Source organism: Lytechinus variegatus, chromosome 6 (assembly GCF_018143015.1).
Source record: "Lytechinus variegatus isolate NC3 chromosome 6, Lvar_3.0, whole genome shotgun sequence".
Taxonomy (NCBI): domain Eukaryota; kingdom Metazoa; phylum Echinodermata; class Echinoidea; order Temnopleuroida; family Toxopneustidae; genus Lytechinus; species Lytechinus variegatus.
This window is the reverse complement of record NC_054745.1, coordinates 10086756-10096855: the sequence shown is the minus strand read 5'-3', so window position 1 is coordinate 10096855 and position 10100 is coordinate 10086756. Positions and strand designations below refer to the sequence as shown.

The window sequence follows — 10100 nt, the reverse complement described above, 5'->3', positions numbered from 1 at the left end:
GAATTTATTTTCAATAGGTAAATCAAATGTCCATCTAGCAAATCAAATGTCCTAATAGGTAAATAAGATGTCCATAGGGAATTCAAATATCCGTTCAATAGCAAATGTTACATAATCATGCATAAATTAAGACATCAAGTCGTACATAGGTAAATCAAATGTCGTTTAGGTAATTCAAATGTCCATTTGCTAATGATGCTGAAAAGAGATTGCATTCTTCTTATAATGTATGACAAATGTACACATTAAGTATCGACATTCTGTTCAGTAGTAAAGATTATTCAACAATAGGGTAAAAACCAATTACAATTTAGTTTATTGAAAGAAAAAGGAAGAAAATAGTTGAAAATTTATTGAAAGCTTAACAGAAACAAACATGCTTCATACCGAGAATGTAACATGATTTATTATATATAAGGAAAATGCGTTGAAATTGATTGGTATGTCTAAATATCTGTTCTCATCGAACATTGACAATGTATAGGCATCACCCTGCTAGTCTTCCATATATCATGTATATGGTTCAAAACAAGGTAATTAACCAATGGTGAAAAAGATATGAAAAAAATAATTGTTAATAAACATGACATAACTATTGCTTGAATTAATGAAGGAATAGGAGGTGCTTTTAATAAATCAAGGTTAGTTGCATCATGATGATTTTATTTTAACAACAAGAATTTGAAATGGCTACCCTGCCTGAGTGAGCCTATCAAAATAATTACTTCTTATCGAGTTAGATACACCCTACACACACCATCTAATCAAATTGACTTAAAGTAATTCAAATCAAATACAACATTGAAAATTATATCGTCTAAGAAGTACATCTGAATTACCAAAATATAAATAAAAGGATTTCTAACAGCATTCAAGATTGTCCCACGTTATGCCTCAGGTAATGCAAATGAGTGTATGAAATGCAACCGTTTTTAATTAACACGCATTTTCATGAAGATATGATTTAGCATGTGGCAAAAAAATAGGTTGTAGATATATATTCATGATAAAAACACAGACATAAATAGAAATAATTTTCATTTGTGCCTGCAAGAAGATGAATTACATGTTTTGGAAGGGTGATAGACTGAAAACAATTATCTACGTAATATATAAACTGATACTTTATAAGAAGAATTAAACAATAATTATTTTTTATGAGTTAAATAGGTTTCATCACTGTAAGGAATAAACTTTTTCACAAAATTGATTTTTTTTTCATATGAATTATGAAATTAAATGCCATGTTGAGATTTACATTTTCTGGGTTGGAGTAAAAAAAAAAAGTAAATAATATCCGTAGTTTGTCTGTAGATCATGTTGTGTGGCATTCGATATATTCTGTTGTTTATTTACCAAATAATTACATTCCGAATGTAATTATTTGGTAAATAAACAACAGAATATGCAAGAAACTTAAAATTTTACACCCATATAGAGACTATTAAAATCATTATATGACATTTGTTTGTTTTTCCTATAACAAATGAGTAGAGAAGGAAAGGTTGAAAAGATGGAATGAATGGAAGGAAGAGAAAAGAGCCTGATACAAAAAGGCGCTCCATCTCCACCAAGACATAAACAACTCCAAAACAGGGGCGGGGTAGAATGAAAAGGGAAGAAATATATAAATGTGTACAAAAATGAATAAATAAGATGATGAAAACATACTGGGCCAAGACCCCCCCCCCAAAAAAAAAGAATAAATAAATAAAAATAAGGATAAAAATCAAGGAGGTCAGCAAATTTGTGAAACGAGGGGGGCGAATCCCTTGCCTAACAAATGGATAGATCGAGCAGGAAGAAAAGGGAAAGCTGAGTGACAGAAAATGAAAAAGCGAAAGATGAAAAAATGAAGTTATCACGTTCGAGTCATCATTTTTATCAAACCGTGGACAATTGAGATCCCTATACGACATTTGTTTTCTCAAGTGGGATATTTCACTCTCTAATTGGACATTTAGTTCCCTATGTGACTTTTGATTTCCCTAATCGGATATTTGATTTAGCTATATGGACACTTTGAACCTACGTGGACATTTGAACTCCCTAATCGGATTTTTGTTTTAGCTATATGGACACTTTGAACCTACGTGGACATTTGAAATCCCTAATCGGACATCAATATTCTTATTCGGACATTTGCTCATGAACACGGACATTTAAAATACCTATATGGACGATTGGTTCCAATCTGCGGACATTTGACCTGGAAAACCTATTTTAAGAGTGTGTATAACTTCTAAAGTAGTACTGAAAAATAGAATTAATTAAATATTGCATGTTACCATGTTATTCCAGCGCTAATTCAAAATAAGATAGATTTGTGTTCTATTGATTGCGTACTTATAGGCCTATATCCTTAGCACAGAACCTCTAAAGCCGTATACACAAACTGAAAATGAATATTACGTTTAACTAATCTAATTTGATTTAAAAAATGAGAAAATGAAGTTTGCGATACAGAATGTTTTTTATAACCTGGTAAAAAGCCAGAATGTTGTTTTGTTATTAATCTTATTTATGATATAAAGATTGGATTTAATTGAATGGAACAATAAATAAAAATAATGAACGAAAAAAAATGTATGTTCTGAGTATAAAGCCACCATCGCACTTATTCCAAATCAAACAGAATTGGCCGAAATGAAAGGACTATTGTTCATTTACCAGTTGGTCATTTAAATCTACTTCGAACAACGTTTGAAAATACCCCTCGAATGTTTTGAACATGACCAAAACCTTCGGGACGGCCAAAAGAAATGACAACAATATTTCGAATGCACTCAGAATGCAGTCAGAGTATAGAATGTCCAAGAATGTAGTACGAATTATCAATCTGATTCCATTGCGGTTCATTTTGACTAGTGTATGAATCACCTGGTCAATTTAATGAATTTCAACTCCAGTTTGGTGAATTTATAAGTTCCTCCCCGAAATTTCTAGATATTTGAATATTTTTTTTTCGTTCCAAGTTCTGCTTGATTCCTGCTGAAGCCTATAGTCCAATGGGGCGGGCAGCCTTCAACGCGATTGCATGTCTAAGGCGGTTCCTGAATCAAGACAAAAATCTTTAATGATTGATTGTTAATGTGCTTCTTAAGGCAATGAATATGATCTGATCTGCTACAGTTAAAATAGATAGCATACTTGAAGGGATACTAAATCATCGCTACCAACAATGATAATAATAATAATAAAGGAATAAAATCCTGTTTGAATCAATAATTTCATGACAGATTTCAATATAATATTAAGAAATTAAGTTTGTACATGTATACATGCCTAACCATTTTCTTGTTCATTTCATTCAATTGTCTTGTTTCCACCCCCCCCCCCTCAGGTACTGGGCAACAGCACCACCCCTCCCGGGCCCCTGAGAAGAACAAGAGGAAAACAACAGAGAGGGGATGAGAAGGAAGAAGAATGAAGAAGAGGAGGAAGAAGAAGATGATGAAAAAAAAGAAAAGAGAGAAATGATAAGGCGGATATGGCTCCACTTATTTTGTTAAACATGTTAATGTCAAATCCACCCCAGAAAAAAATGATTTGCATCAATATTCTGTAACACGCTTTGAGCCATTCTGGGAAAAGTGCTATATAGAAATTGGCAATTATTATTATTAGTAGTAGTATTATTATTGTTATTATTATTATTACTATTATTATTATTATTATTATTTTATTATTATCAACAGAGAAAAATCATAAAAGGCACAACGATGATAATTAAAAGTTATATCATTTAGAATTTTGCTTATTTTTCACTATATGTACAACTCAGTGATACAAATTAAAAGAAACAGGTATAGTCGATCAAGTCTTTAACTCACTATATTATGTTTTTTTATGTGAATTTCAGTCTCTACAGATTTGAAAATATCAAACTAATCGGACGAGTCACAAAATGTTCAAACGATGATCCACATGTTTTTTCAGGGTGATTCACATGTGACAATGATGAAAATTTTTGAATATTTCATATTTCACTATAAAAAAGGCATCTGTGACCGTATTTGATTAGGTTGTTTTCTTGTAATCGATATAATTTGGCCTCTAGTTGGACTCAAACGATTTTTGTTTAACAAACCATTTCTATCAAAACTTTAAAGAAAAAAGTGAATAGGGATGCGATCAGGGGGCCCGTTGCTGAAAGAGTTGCAATCAATCGCAACTCTAAAAATCACGCGCAACTTGATTTTCAACCAATCAACAGCTTGCATTTGGGACTTGCGATTGATTTAAACGCAACTCTTTCTGCAACGGCCCCCAGTTCCCTTATTCGCATACCGATCAGGATATATGATTGTTTTGTAAAATTGAGCAAAAGATTTAGATGTCATAATTAATTTTTTTTATGTTACATCCGATTTTGTTAAAAATTTCAGTGTTATATACTTGTTGGATTTCGGGTTGTGCTATTTTTTTTTAAACACGTTTTTTGTTGGTGGACTTATCATCTAATATTTATCAATGAATTAAACCATAACTTCCATTAGGACCCCGAGCAAATGCTTTTTGTTCACCATATAGGGGATCAGAAAGGGCCGGGAAGGGGGGGGGGGGCAATGACTAGTCTGCTGGGCAACCCCCCGTGGGGTCACTCAATATGACTTGGGGACCGCATGACCGTTACCAAAATCGCGGGAAAAGGGGTCAATTTCACGTAACGTCCGCGGACAGAACACTCCTCGAAGTAGTGAAAATAGGGGTGCTCACCGTCCTCGATCTGATGGAAATAGGGGTCAGGAAAAAGGGGAGAACGATCACGGGAAGTAAAATCCGTCGCCGAGTCACCAGCCGCAGAGGGCTCGCTCATCATGCTCTGTATCGTTATGTGGACAACTCTACATTTATTTTTACAAAGAATTCTACTTTTCTTATTTTTCAAGAAAAACAAAGTTCTTTTGGATTATTGTATCAGTATGACATGGCTCTTGGTCATCTTTCAGGACTGAGCACTCTGACGCCTGTGCTGCAATTTCCTCTAATGAGTAAAGGTTATAAATGCCCTGTCCTTGAAATATGGTAAATAGGGGTAAGTTTGCGAAATGGGCAAAAGTGTCCTTACAATCTTATAATTAGGGTGTTTCAAGGTACCATTTTACCGCAATTTTGTCCTTGTTTTGCGTGAAAATAGGGGGTAAATTTCACAAAATGTCCTTGAAATTGACTGCAATAGGGGGTTACTTGCATTTGTGGTAACGGTCATACGTGTCCCCCTCTGCGGGTCACATATGGAAAACTAGCGGACAGAAGGTCCTCGCTGCACGCGCGCACCCTTATAACACGCAGAATTCCCTTGCATCATACCCCTTTTTCACAAACAAATGTGTATCAAGGACAAGCGTTGATTCAGATAGAATTTCCGCCCCCCTGAAATGAATGTTAATAACTTCTTCTATCAGATGACCATATTTTTTTTACATTCAATTGGTGGGAAATATGGCACTTTATTACATTAAACTCACTAAAAACCATCCATAGTCAGGAATATGTATTGGGATAATGGGTTAGTGGGACATTTTTATAGTACCCGGGTGGATTACATCCGTCGTCACATCGTTGGGTGATGGTATCAAGAATTTCCGCCCAGATTATAATAAAGGGCACATTATAAGGCAAATACTCATGAAAGAACCATGGAGATTGGTTAACAAGGAAATAGTGCACTTTTATCATCAAATCAGAGGAGATTTTCTTTGTGATACTGATGTCCGAAGAGCAAACCTACACTCGACGTGCATTCAACACATAGGGCTGGACAGAGCTTTTGTGTACGTCGGTGTGTTGTTCGAGTCACAGCGGTTTTCTAGCTCTTTCCATTGCAGTGCTGAACGTTTTATTAGGAATATATAAATATATATACCTTGTCAGTCCGAACTATGGATATAAATATATCAGATACCATTATTTTTGCCAACAAAAATCAATTTTATTCTCTGAATTGGATATGTCTCTGAATGTTGTGACGGGTCCATTATGTATACGGGGGGTGCATCCTAGCTGATCACTGCATTGGTAAGTCTGAAATTTAAGTTTGCTTATTCATTTCACTTTAAATGATATTAAATGTAAGGAAAATTTATGAAATCGACATAAGATATTGCGAATTAACGCTGAAACATTATTTGCGAAGACGTTTTATCCCTCTGTAATGCTATTTCCCCCATAAAGCCGCAATAGAACATTCTGCATCACTAGTCATACGATGATCGCGAGGTCTGCAAACGTCGTCTGCTATGTTTTTATATGTCCGGTATACTGTATGCAAGTTTTCGATATGTGACCCCACCGGGGGCAAACCCTTCACTCGAAATAAGGGTCTGAATGTGCAGCCTACTCATGCTTTGTGTACTTAAGGCTCTCTCGCTCAGGAAGTTTTGTATGTGCTAGTCTTTGCGTGGAGGCACACTTGTTGATCAAAGTTCCAATGAGGGTCTGTGCCTGCAGACTAGGCAATGACGACCTTAATCTCAACAGAGATTGGCCTGTCTCTGAGTTTTCCTTTATCTTCTCTCAGCTTTTCATCTTTTCCTTTTTTCTTTTTTTTTACTATCCGATCCACAGCCTGAAACAGAGCGTTTGATCCTATACTCCCATATGTTGGTAATTCTAACAACTTTGCTTGATTTGTTTGGGGGTTGTGAATAACTTACTCCGCAATTTTCGGATAGAACAGACTATGTCGGATAAAACATCAAAATATAAAATAAGTTCTTTCACGGAATTTTGTTGTCAACTGAAGTTGTTTGCCCAAATTTGAATGCCTCCCTCTATCAAAAATGGTTAAGAAGTCAGACTGGTAAACATTCCCGTTTATGTTCTCTCTTCGGCATCAATATGCGAAAATTACGTAGGGATTGCAGCTTTAGCCCTAGTGCGATGAGTTAAATTCCAGTCATGTATCATATCCCAATACATTTGTACAGCTGGCGCAAGAGAAGACGGGAAGCTGTGACCCCAAAACAGAGAAATATCATGATATAACCGTTTTCCCTCGTAGTAATCCTGCTATAAAATCGGTAAGTTTACTTTCTTATCTTTCACTGAAGAAATGAGATGATTCAACTTCAATGTTAAATGTTTTTCAATCAAGATGGGAGACCTATCACGGCAATTTATTTTTGTGTGTGAGAGATTTTCATTTGTTTATCACGACAGAGACGTGATGAGGGCGGACGAAAATTCACTTTCCTCTGGACCAGTTTTATTCAATAATATGTTTGGAGCTCATTCATGACTAAAATATAATTGGGGCCTAAGCCTATGATAAGGTAAGGTATTCAATAGGGGAAATGATCCAGCTAGTTAATTTACCGATGATAGGCCTCGGCTCTAGCCTTTTTTGTCTAGACTAGTCATGCTAGTCTAGGGCCTAATCTAGACAAAAAAAAAGGCTAGAGGCTAGAGGCCTATCATCGGTAAATTAACTAGCTGGATCATTTCCCCTATTGAATACCTTATCATAGGCTTAGGCCCTAAGGGCGTACCGGTATGGTTGGAACTACCCCTTATCGACCACCTAATCTTCTAAGCATCGTATCTGCGAAAATATTTATCAATTTTACCCAGTTTTTGTCTCATTTCTGCAGAAAATTAAGCAGATCAGATTCCCATGTTTCGCACAACGACTCCGATTCAATCCGCGTATATATCGACGAACAACGAATACGACGATTTTACATTTGCACCCATCTTTTGAAACCGACCACCCGCGATACACTAAGTTTACGGCCGATTCTTTTCGCGGTGGCGAAGTATTTTGACTCTTCCAAATCAGTTCTATGATGTCAACATGCTAAATGATCGTCTCACTACTTCCATTGCGAGCTTCGGCACATGATTCGACGATTGACGACGGATATTTGTTCTAAAGCCGTTTCCTATCGGATTTCTTGGTTTTTCAGCGGGGTTAGGTTCTGGTCAATACAATTGTGATTAATTCTACTAAATTTTTACTTTGTGTTGCTTCTTTTTTTCTCGTAAAATCTATTCTTACCGTTTCTATGGACACTGCGCCTACTCTCCCGCGCGTATCGTTTGTAATACGCAATAATTTTAACGCGCGCAAGGTGGTCGGTTTCAAAAGAGGTGGTCGATATGTGGTAGTCTCACCATATGTGCTTTTGAATTTAGTGTGTAGAAATACTAGAAATAAAAATAGAACTTAGAACTCTAAAGTCAAAGTAACGTTATCATGTCTTGTCTTTCCGTTAATGCCCACAATCATATTGAATATGGCATAATGAACGTCAAGATTGACTTGACCTAAATCTTGCCGGGACCTGCAGATGCAATACACCGCGCCGAGTGAACACCTACTCTTTGACGAATATAGTGTACCGGTATTGGTTTTATTTGTGACTCCTGGGCTATACACGAGAACAACCATTGGCGGCGGAAGCTAAAAATTTTAGGGGGGGGGGAGGGACCACCACACAGTTTTTTGACAAGCCAAAAAGAAAAGGTTATCAACCACAAATTATAAGGGGGATGCATGAAAAAATGGACAAGCAAAAAAAAGGAAAAAAAAGTTACCAACAAAAAATTTAGTGGGGGGGGATAGTCCCCCACCTATAATTTAGAAGGAGACACGTCCCCCCTTGCTTCCGCCACCTATGGGACCAACATTTGCGTCCTTTCCGATGGACGGAGTGTTTTCCAAAGCATTCACACCTGCACCGAATACAGTGGTGAGGCACGCTAACACACAACACTATAGCATCAGATTTTTTGTTAGATGCGTTTCGGCATGAGTGGAACTGGAACCCCTCATTTATCATGCATTAGATCTCGAGCTGAATACAAAAACGGCTGTGCCTCTGTGTGAATGAAGATGAGACACGAGTGTTGATCATTATGACATTTGTGAAGAATTGATCTATGATTGGACGGTTTATGCAATATAAAATTATAACTTCGTGATTGATTTAATAATTCAAATAGTGATTAGGGCCTACGTACATGTGTGATGATTGAAGATGAGGTCACTAGGTGCCTGAGCCTGATATGGAAGATGCTTGCAAGATGATGATGATACATGTCTAAAATTATGAAATGATTTAAGATTAAGCTCTTTAGGCCTCCAGCAATTAGATCTAGATCTACATATTACATTCATGATCAGTGCTGGTTGATTACACAAATGTTAAAAATGGACTGATCTGATGATGGGGATGTGGAGGTGCTTCAGTAATTCTGATGGTGGTAACAGTGTTGAAATTACTTTTTATTTTTAGAAATAAAGGAGAGCCATTTTTCATTTTACGAGAGCCATTTTCAGTTTTCGAGAGCCATTTAAAAAAAAATGATTCACTGAGCGCATGGTTTCGCATCGCAGTTTTTCCTGCTTGTTTACAAACATATATATAATAATGTTAAATATTGTTTATTTAATTGCTATTTACTTATTCTTCATTGTTATTAATTATTTTCTTTTTTGTTGTCCATTTACATTTAGATCTAATGTTTGTTTGTATCTCATTCTTGTATATTAAATTAAATGGATGTTCTGAACTTCTTTTTTTAATGTACAATTTTGTCTATCATTGAAAAGGATGAAGTTTATCAAATTTGAACAGAATTTGTATTCAGAGGAATTCTTTTCATAAATACTTTTTGACTATAACTCACTTGAAAATTATTTAATGAAACATTGAATGCATCACAGCCTGACAGCTAACGTCACCATGTCAACTATTTCTCAAGCAAAGCTACTCTATGCCTACGCTAGCGCAGCTCATGCAGCCACTGAACATTGCACAGCTCTCAGTCAATCATCACCGCAACACACAGCTCACAGTCAATCATCACCGCAACACAGCGTGTATGAAACTGCGTTAGCGCCAATACAAGTTTACACTCATGCACTGACCGTTACCAAAAATCCCCACAGAAAATTCTAATTTTGGTCTGAAAATTGCGGGATCTGCGCCAAATTTCCAGAGCACCAAGTGACTTAGTTCAGATTAGAGAAGTGGAGTCTCCGAAAATTACTCTGAAATAAAAAAAAAAGTGATTTTCTTCAGAGCTCACGATGCTATTTTCTTGCAAATTTAGGATGGTATCTTATGAATTAATCCAATAGAAAAGGAAAT

At 36.1% G+C, this 10100-nt stretch overlaps 1 protein-coding gene across 1 annotated transcript in view; it reads left to right on the top strand.

Annotated features, from left to right (window-relative positions):
- Window positions 1-6886: 6886 nt before the first annotated feature.
- Window positions 6887-10100, top strand: part of LOC121416982 (ligand of Numb protein X 2-like) — a 70403-nt gene continuing 67189 nt past the window's right edge. Inside the window, exon 1 of the mRNA XM_041610524.1 lies at window positions 6887-7025. The gene's annotated coding sequence lies outside the window, so the exon portion shown is untranslated. The remainder of the gene's footprint in view (window positions 7026-10100) is intronic.